Raw genomic sequence first — 10,457 nt, 5'->3', positions numbered from 1 at the left:
ACATTTATTCTTTATGTGTTTAAAATGAACACCTGTGGTTGTGCTAGTTGACAGCTACGCAACGTCACGTTGTCAGCTATTAGCTCTACGTGTGTTATGTGAACTATGCTTAGCTTGCTGTGTTGTTGAAAATTCAATATTGAATTATCTATAATTGATGAAAAAAACAACCAAAAAAAAGCCAAATAAACACTGCAGGGGGAAAAAAAGTATTCAACTCAACTCCAACTTGTGAAGTATGATGGAGACAAAATGTGACCACCGAGTCCCCTCCAAACGGTCTGGACATCTGCTACCCCCTCTCTCTCCTCTGGAAAAAAAAACAAGAAGGTTTCAAACAAACGGCATGTTTACACATTACTAGCTGTGCGTGGCTGGCTTACTATTTCTGACCAGTAGGGGGCAGCAGATCATAAGATCTCATTCATTCATTCATTCATTCATTCTTCCGCTTATTCTGGTTACGGGTCGCGAGACCGTAAGAACTGATGCAATTAATCAAATGTTCTTGAATGGTTGAGCTTAATGAGCGCACGCTTGACTTATTTAACGTTTTACATAACATTACAACATTTTTAAATGACTACCTTTCCCTTCGAGGCAACACAAATATAAATGCTACAACCTTTGTCCTTTTCTGAGGTTAAGTGTCCAACACTTACATTTGTTGTATGTCTGACCTATATAACCCCAATTGAAATGTGTAGGCTGACCATCAAAACCAGTTGTTGTCAGCAGTTATTAGGATTTTGTCATGTGAATTTCCAAACAACTTCGTGCAGAGAAATGCTGTTTGCTTTTTAATAAATGCAAATCTGTTATATGGCAATATTTATATTTTAGGACGTAATTTTTCAAATAATTATAATAATATAATAATATGTAATATATGTTGTAGTGGGCAGGGGGCAGTATTGGGCAAACAATAAGACCACTGAAGCTTCACAGATTTTCATCAACTGTGACGTTACACACACTTCACCCCCAGTTTAGTTGGTATCCTATTCACGTTCTATTCTTTCTTTCTTTTTTTTCTTTTTTAAATTTTCACATGAGTTACAGTGTTCAAATTGCTTTCATTTACCTTTTATTCTCACTCCTCACTTTTCATTTCAATTATTACAAATCCCCTGAGTGCATCATTGTGTTGTTTCCACCCATCATCCAAAGAACTGCGGAGCTGATGAACTGGAAATGGTATTCCCATCTTAAGTAAGTAGTAGTTAAGCAGTAGTCTAATTTATTAATAAAAATGCTTTCAAACAGCCTTTGACTGTAGTTTAGTATTCAAATAAAATAGCAATATGACATTTGTGTAACAGTATTTTCACCAAATTATGAATGTAATGAATCCAGATTTAATTATTGATTCATCAAAGAATAAACTACATATAATACATGTCTCTGAAATATGAAATAAACATATCAGGCCTCAGAGTCACTGATGTTTCATGCTGTAAAGTTAAGGTCAAACGTCTCATTTCATCGGATGGGTTCCACCTCAGAGGGCCGCGGCTTACCCAGCTTTCACAGGCTGATGCAACCTCTGAATCTGGATTTTTTGTGTTGAAATCAGAATTGCATAGTGCAAATCAGCAGCTTGGAAATGCCTTTAAAATGGTTCAAATGTAAGCGTACTGTATGTGTTGGGCCACTATGTGTCACGTGTCCTGTTGACTGAAAGGAAAGTAGTAACAAATGTACATATGAGCTGACCACAGCTGAGAACAACGACGACCATTACATACAGTTTGTGTGACATGAGAACCAGCGTGAACTGAATTAAAACATCTTGATGTAGACATTTTCATGTCTGACTGCTATAAGGAATTCTGTGGTGATATGATGAGACAATGACACATATTTATTATCATATTTGACCACAGTGATCCAAGACATCATTTCAACCAATGTAGTCTTCTAAAGGATCTTCTACTAATGGTCCTAATAATAAAGTTTCTAAAACACTGTTTCACATGACAAGGAGCAGGTACATCTACTTTACAGTTAGACGGTACCACTACTACTCCTGATTTTTACTGGGAGCACTTGAAGGCAACATTCGTAGTGACGCAATGCATGGGCGTGTTGTCATGGCTGTGTGCAGCAAAACCCTCCAGTGTAGTAAATATATATTTGCTCTAAAACAAACAATGTCCGCGTTGTTTGGAGACCGAGACATGGAATTACATTTGACCACTAAGTAAACATTCTTGACCAAGACCCGGTAAGTGGCTGCACCCTGAATTAAGTTGATTTTTAATACCAATAAATGACCAAACAGGAGTTAGCTAGCTAGCGTCAACGTTTGACAAGCTGCGGTAGTGATACGCACAAACCGTCAGTCACCTCCTCGTATAAAACCACACAGATGTCTATTCACCACACTGGCCAGGTTGACCAAATGTTGGAGTTGTGTAGCATATTGTTGGCAAATACATTGATATATTTGAATCTCGTTCACCAAGCAGCATGTGACTTATATAATAATGAACGTGTCCGACGCAGCAGATGAGACCTGAATGAGTCCTTGGCAGTTTGGACTTCAGCTGTAAATTCGAACCGTCGTGGTTGTTCCTCTGAAACTGTCAGCATCTGTCTGCACTCTACATTGTGCACAATGGCAGAGACGAATGCTAATACCTGGCTGATAAAAAACGACAGAAGCCGGTTGATGACAGCAGAGACATATGGGACTGTATGATGATGCTGCGTTCAAGTGTCAATCGTTTGTGCTTCGTTCGGTATTGTACGTCTTTGTTTTAACACATTTACATTTATAATAACCAGCCTGGAAGTACTTGCTGGTTTACACCATGTAAATACACCATGTAAACCAAGAATCGGTGGACACTAAAAAGAGGAACATGAAAACCAGTGCAAATGTAGTCAATAGGCGCTGTCCTCCATATCATGAGTTCTGTATTGATTATTTTATGGGTTCTGTCATTGATTCTGTAACAATTTAGTGCTACACGTCTGAAGAGACCGTTTCCCATGAATTTGTAGTGTATGTATGCACCTAAAAGTTGATGTGTTACCAGATAATATGGCACTTTCAGACTTAATCGGTTATGATGTGCAAGCCACCAATATTAACCATCCATATTTCCAAGAGATTCGCCTGAATGATAACAAAAAAAGTAGCTTATCAATACTACACTTATTATAATCAGTCTTGTTGTGGGCAACCAGTGTTTTTCATTGCAAGGTGTATAATAACATTAGATAATAACATAAAATACACCCAGAGCAGACATGTTCAGAACATATAAAAATGACCTTCAGTCAAGTGTAAACAAATGTGTATTTTTATTTTTACGCGTCAACAGATCTAAAGTCTAAAAGGAGAGAATTGTAAAGTTCAATGACACTGCCAGGTCTGACACGTTTGCTTGAAATATGTGATAGAACTGGATTTGGAGGAGGACACGTTCTTGGCTGTTTTTCAAACACAATACAAACTCCCTAGATAGTTTTGAATATAAACATGACATGAACATCATCATCATTTATAATAAACACAGGCCGTATGTTCAAGATCAAGACAGTATTATCATACAGGCCATATGTGGCTGAATAAATAAATACAAAGTCTAGTGTCTCGTTGTGTTGAAGCGTCGTTTGACATTAAACACATGATTACTTTTGATCTAGCTGGGACATGTTGTGTAGCATAGACCTGTTTACTTTTTCCCAGCAGGATGTTTCCTGTTGGACCAGTGATTCAGATCACCAGCCCTCTGGCCACAAGCCTGTCAGCCTGTAATAGCAACAAATATGACAGTTGGAGCTGCATCGTGTTCTCCTGAGAACCACATCCATTCAGTCTGTGATAGATGGATTCCCAAGTCCTTCTGATCCAAACTGTGCTTGAACACCAGCAAGCTGATCGTCACAAATTCACGGTTATTTCTGTAAATCCTCTCTGGAGCCAATAATTCACCACCCCTCAAGTCTGATGACTGTCAGGTTGTGTGAATGAGTGCTTGTATTTTGGATAGAGGCAAAGAGCCTTTTATAGGGACAGACACAAGCAGCTTTGTTTACACGAGAGGAAACTGGTAAACATCATGATAAGCCCTTGTCTCTACCACTTCCTAAGCCGCCACACATTTATTGGCTTCCATGTCCTGCCGACACCAGCTGTACATTCACATGCACGTGCCAGCCTCGGGAGTATGCTCCTTTGGCTGAGTTTAGGAACCATATTGTTGATGTCTCTCACAGCTGTGGCCACATTAAACAGTACTGTTGAAGGCTGAGAACTCGCACACAATGTCATCCCTCTTCTTGCTCGAGCCCGGAGGAGTCTGTGAGTCGGCAGTCGCCAGCTCGTCAGCAGCAGTTGCGCTAACCAAATTGAAAAATAGAAAATGAGAATCACGACAGGTATTCATTCATCAAAATCTCCTTCAAGCCCATCCCTTTTCGCGATACCGAGCACACCCACTTCCACCCCCACAAAATAACAACAGCCAGACCCCTCCTCCCCAAATGTTTTGCCCCTCCCCCCTACCCTCTGTCTTCTGCTTGTCTGCTCACTGGCAGCAGAGCGAGCGTTGTCCCTGTAGGCCGTGAAAAGGGGCTGTACGTCCTTATGTGGCACTTCACACGCATGTGTTCGTACACATTTGTCAGTAAACAGCCTGTGACAGCTTTATACGCATGTGACTGAGGTTCACCTCCGCTAGTGATACACTGTAGCATCAGAGGAGCCTGACGGCTTGTTTTTGAATGAAAGCAAGGAGGCATCAGCCTGAATGCAGCCACTCTCCCTGGTCATCTTTTCTCCACCTCTGGTAATCCGTGCTGACACATCGTGCAAAGGACTAAACACTGGCGGCATCCTCCAGCAGCAGGGCTCTCTCGTTGTCCCTCTACAGCCAGGCTGTGTACCTGTACGGCAGGATGCTGTTTCTGCAAGACCACTCACAGTTGTATATCACGTCTCTGGAAAACCCAGACTCCCCCCCCCACACACACACCTCCCCCTCTCCCCACTCACCCACCCACCCCTACTCCACCTCAGCCAGTTCATTCAAGGAGCGCATCCGACCTTTGGGGGCAATTTTTCTTCTCTCGCTGGAAGCTGGTTGGACCACCAGTAGCTTATGTCTGTTGCTATTATGCGTGAATGTAGAAGGCAATAAGAATTGCTTCTTTTTCTTAACTGTTTCTGTCAGCCTCTTTCTTCACCCAGCTGCTCACCAATATTCTGACAGGTAAACCAGTCAAACATAGATGGGTAGTTTATTGATCTGGGTGCATTCATTCTGGTGTAGAAAGGTGTGAAAGTCAGTGTCACAACTGTGTAGCAAAGTTGTTTGAGGATAGAGCAGTAGAGTATGAGAGTATGTCAAGATGAGACTCATATCTAACTAAAGGAGATTCTCACAGACTAGATACACCGTCCTCACCTTGATCTTTAAATAAAATATGGCTGCTTCAATGTGGATTCATTGTTCATCACGCCTGACACACTGCACATATCTGTAGTAAAGTCAGTAGGTGTGTGTTAGCAGCTGGGCAGGCATCCGGCTGGTTGGGTGACACAATTATGTCACTAGGATGGTGATGTCATGCAAGAAGTTTTGGTGCGATTGTCGGCAGACAGGATGTTAAATCATTTGAGAAGTAGCAATTAATACATTTGGTGCTTGATCACTTTACACAGATGAAAAATATGCGTGCTGTTGTTCTGTTGTTGTTCAGAATATGCACATGAATGAAATGGTCAGATCCAGGCCAGGACATTAAGATTGGTCAAGTTGTCATGACTTTGGAGCTGAATTGTGGCATTTGACTAAATGTTTATTTTGGTCATGTTGTTTCACTACAGCCTGAGCTTGGACTTGTCGAGCCCAACGGGTTGGACTTACAGTTGTGTGGACTCCACAGAGGAACTGCCTGAGCAAACACACGACATGATCAAAGCATCCCAACACAACTGATTGTGCAACATAACAATGCCTCCTCACTCCTGAAAGTAATGTGCTTACCTCTTAATACCTTCCTTTTGTATGATCAGCACTACTCTTTTGTCAGTTATTCCATTACCTTCCTGAGCCAGCGAGGCTTTTTTTTTTTTTTTTTTTTGACCGATAAGACATCAGGTTCGTCAAGTCCTTGAGCAACATCTGTCAGACAAAAAGCCAACCAAACATAGGTAAGAAAAAAAGTGTCATGTTCCAAAACAAAGGGCAAAGTTCACTGCAAACCAAATATGAAGGATGTACCAGAAAGGGTTCACTCCCCCTGGCGAGTCAGATGAGTGCCTCATGACGCTCTGGACTTCAGATGGTCCTGCTAGTCCACCTGAATTCAAAGCACACTCATGGTGTCACGGCACACTGGAATCCAACTGCCAAGCATGTTCAAAAGTGGGCTCAAGATCATTGGGAGTGAGTATGATTCATGACAGGATAATCTCAGAATGCCAGAACTGTTAATTGCGTTTCAGTGAAATGCTCGTTGTTGTGTTCTAAGTGTCAGTTTTGCTGTTAACAATTTTCTTTGTAAAAGCTTTCACAATAAGCCTTTGCTCTGCAAGTTTCTGTTCTGTACGTATTTAGTCATATTTCTTATTTCCGCATTAAAGAGGTTTCGTAATAGAGCCCTTGTTTATGTGAGAAAAATGGAAGACAGGCCAAGCAGGAGCCTGAAATAGAGAACGGAGGCTCTTATTTTAGCTTTGTCGCCCACTCTGAGAAATCCCTGCAAATGTGTTATTTACTCAGAGCGCCTTATTGATTTTCCTGAAAGTCCCCTGAAAGTCCCCTGGCCAGATGTTTCTGACGTAAACCAGTTCCAGCAGCCTTTTACTCATTTTCTGACATTAAGGCTGATGAAGTTGACGTTGTTCAGCCTGTGTGGCAGTGATATAAAAAAGCAGCACAGACAAACAGCCTTTTCGTATTAGGCATGAGAGACAGGATCAGAGCCAGTCAGACCACGTGTCAGGTCCAAGAAGGCCCCTGCTGCTTCACGCTGCAGCACATATCTGATGTATCACAGATCTGATAGCACTGGATCTGCCAACTATAATATTCATTTTTCACTCTGGGATTTTTATCAGCGAGTCTGCTCCCAGATTATGTTCAGAATAACAAATATGCCTTATCTGCTCAATGTGCGTTGCACACCACTGGGCCTTATGTAACAGGGTCTCACTTGAATCTGTAGCAGGGACACGTGTCTCACGGCTGTATTGACATGTTAAACTGAAGGTTGTTATCTGTCAGTCAGTCACACACAGGCTAACTTTGAAGATCACTGATGAGCTATTCATCCTGTATCACTGCACACTGAACCATCGTCTGGTTTCTGTGCAGACTGTGATCCTTGAACCCAACGGAGGCAGCACAATGCCTGTCCTATGGACTTTCACATTGGAACCCAGAGTTTAGATTGACCACATAAATCCAGTGTGATGTACGGTATTCGTGCCAGAAAAAAGGCAGCGACCTTGACCCACAATGTTTCATTGCAATATTTCCTTAATAAATTCGTCCCGGGTGCTTGATTTTCTTTGTCGTCTTCAGATGTTGAAATAGGTTATCGTGATTATTCTTCATGGATGATGGTTCAAAGACACATGAGAACCAAAACTGATGAACTGGCTGCATGTCCATCCATTAAAATTAAAAGTCACCAACACAACTTTGTGTAATGTCAAAGAATTCAAGCTTAGACTTAAGCTGCTTTAATACAGCATTTTCATCCCGGGAATATTGTGCCATTTTCACAGTAAATACTGATGTACGGCGGCAGAATGTCATCCCACCTCTTAGCCGGTGGCAGGAGGAGTAACGTAAGTGTATAGCTACAATATGGAAAGATAGAGAGTTTTCTGTCTACTTTTGATAGATAAATAAAACATTCCAGTTCCATTCCAGTTGGTGCCCATTTATTTTAACACTTGCCTGAAGCATCAACAAACAAAGTATAATGTTTGTTTTATGTGTTGCCCCCCATCTTGGTATTCACTTAAAAGATGTTACAACACAGGAGGAAGTTGCGAAAGAACAATAATAGTCACGTTTCATACCTGTGTGTGTATTTCGGTATCAGGCTCTAATAATACCAGCCAGAGCATACTGCAACATCCATGAACGTCATTGGCTTTGAAAATAAATACATTTATCTCTGTGGATTTTTAAGTACTTAGTTTCTTTTTTACAGTTCATAGTCATGTTTTATGTGACGATAAGTGTGGCAGAGGATGCAAAGTGCTTGAACACAATCTTAAGAAAAATTCTGGGTGGTCAGTAATTGTCCCCTCTTTATTTGTTTCCTAAAATATAAAATTCTACTACAATGAATAACTTTTTCATTGATGCCATGCGTAGCAGTTTCAGAAAAGTTTAAAGAGAACTTGCAATAGCGTATTGCTCTGATGCAAATGACGTAATATTCCAGGGCAATTTCTGTGTGTGCGTGCGTGTTGTGTCTTTGACAAACACCTGTCTGGTTATTTGTGAGGAGGAGGTTGACGTTGCCTCCCAGATAGGCCATCAGTGGTGTGTGTGACGGAAGCTAGTCCATCTGTCATTGCAGGCAGCGAGCTGTAATCCGGGACTTCTTAGCCCTCAGCCCCAGATGGGCAGTGGCATTTCAGTAATACAGGTGGCCTGGTGTGGACAGTGTCCACCCCCTTGAAGACCTTTCACAGCCAACGTGTGGAACAGCAGAGCTCAGCGCCTCAGCTGCAGCATTTGTTCTTTATTAACTATATGAGCTGTTGATTCTTGCCTCGAGCTATAGAACCTAATAATTTTCGGCACTGATGTGTTTGTTTGTTTTCTCTGCCTGTATCAACAGTTCCAATTGCAGCTCCTAATTATCTTTTTCCGAATGCACAGTTTCAACTCTGATAACATATGTTATACTTCATATTCAGGTGGATGGTTTCTCTGTTATCACAGAGTAGAATCAGTGGAATAGTTACCTCTGCCAGGGAGGTTATGTTTGTTATGTTTGTTTGTTTGTGGACTGTCTCTGTGGACCAGTGCTTAGTGTGTTTGTCTGTTAACCTAACGATTTTGGGTTCAAGTCCACCCAGAGATGGAGGTTTGTTTTTTGTTTTACTATTGAAATAAAAAAAGAAAATGAAAAACAAAAAGAAACAGAGCTCAGAGTGAATGATTTATGTAACAAGGTTGCTAATTATTTTTTCAATAGCTATTTGACTATTAGTGATATATACCGGTAGGCATGTTTTGATGATCAATGAATTTATTAAATTAGATCAAATGAATGTCTGACGATAATATTTGGTGGAAATCACAATATGGATGGAAATGAGCTGCTTGATGGAGGTCTGAGCTCTCAGAGTGCTTTTCTAGTTACTAATGGAACCTATTGTCTAATATATAGTATATCTGATATTAATTAAATGAATATTTGGATGATGGTTTTGTAATTGGGTCCATCCTTCAGTATATGTTTTTTTGTTTTGTTTTTTTGAAAAGACCAGGTCTGGATTACTCATATTTTATTTTAGAAAGCAGCAGAGAAGTTCAAAGCGGCAAATAGTGGCCCTGGGAGTGATTGCGTGTATGCGCCTGTATTGTATGTATTTGTCAGTACCAGTCCTCGATTGTTTATTAATAATACGACTCCTCTTGCTCGGCCTGGATTATCACTGAACTGCAATGTGGTGGCAGCTGAATGTAGTAAGAGTGTGCGTGTGCTCGTGTGTGTAGTAAAACTGGTTTTCGAGGGGAGATAGTTATTTTATCTGTTCTTCTCATCCAAGAGAGCTTCCAAACAAGTTGCGTTTCACACTTCTGGACCCTTTGTGAATTGTGAAATGTGAATTTTAACAATATTTATATACTATACTCAGCAGTAGATGAGTCAGAGCTACCTATATCCAGATGCTGGTAGCTACATGGCTACTCCCGACAGCCCCTCTGTTTTCTTACTGAAATTGTGAATGAATGCTTGGACATTATTACAGCACGTAAACAAGGCTAAGCTGTCATTTCAGAAAATGGAGCGTAAGCAGCCTGCTTTCCCTCCTTTTATCCATGACATCCCGTACGTTTCCACACTTAAGCAGATTCTTCCAGTACTAAATTGACATTGTAATGGTGATCAGGGTGGAAGTTAAATCTCAGATGCATGTCAGACATCTGTCCACCCTGTTACTGAAAGAGTCCCGGGTTTAGGATCAAACAGACTGGTGTTCACAGATGGAGGGTATTTAGCAGGTTTAAACTGAAAACCAGTGTTTGCATGTTGTTTTCAGATTATTGCAAAAAGTCTCCTTATTTTCCTGCTTTAGATAAATGGTGGTTGTGAAGAAGAAAATTACAGATCAGTTCAGATCAGATTATTTCATCACAGAAGTATGTTGTTGACAACTCAGGTATGGTAAAATCATCATAACAATCATCAGCATATAGAATGAATTGGAACTGTGGATAAAGTGCAATTCCCCTGAGTACAAA

Source organism: Lampetra planeri, unplaced genomic scaffold (genome assembly GCF_965212315.1).
Source record: "Lampetra planeri unplaced genomic scaffold, kcLamPlan1.2.h2 scaffold_697, whole genome shotgun sequence".
NCBI classification, from domain to species: Eukaryota; Metazoa; Chordata; class Hyperoartia; order Petromyzontiformes; family Petromyzontidae; genus Lampetra; species Lampetra planeri.
This window is presented reverse-complemented; position numbering follows the sequence as displayed.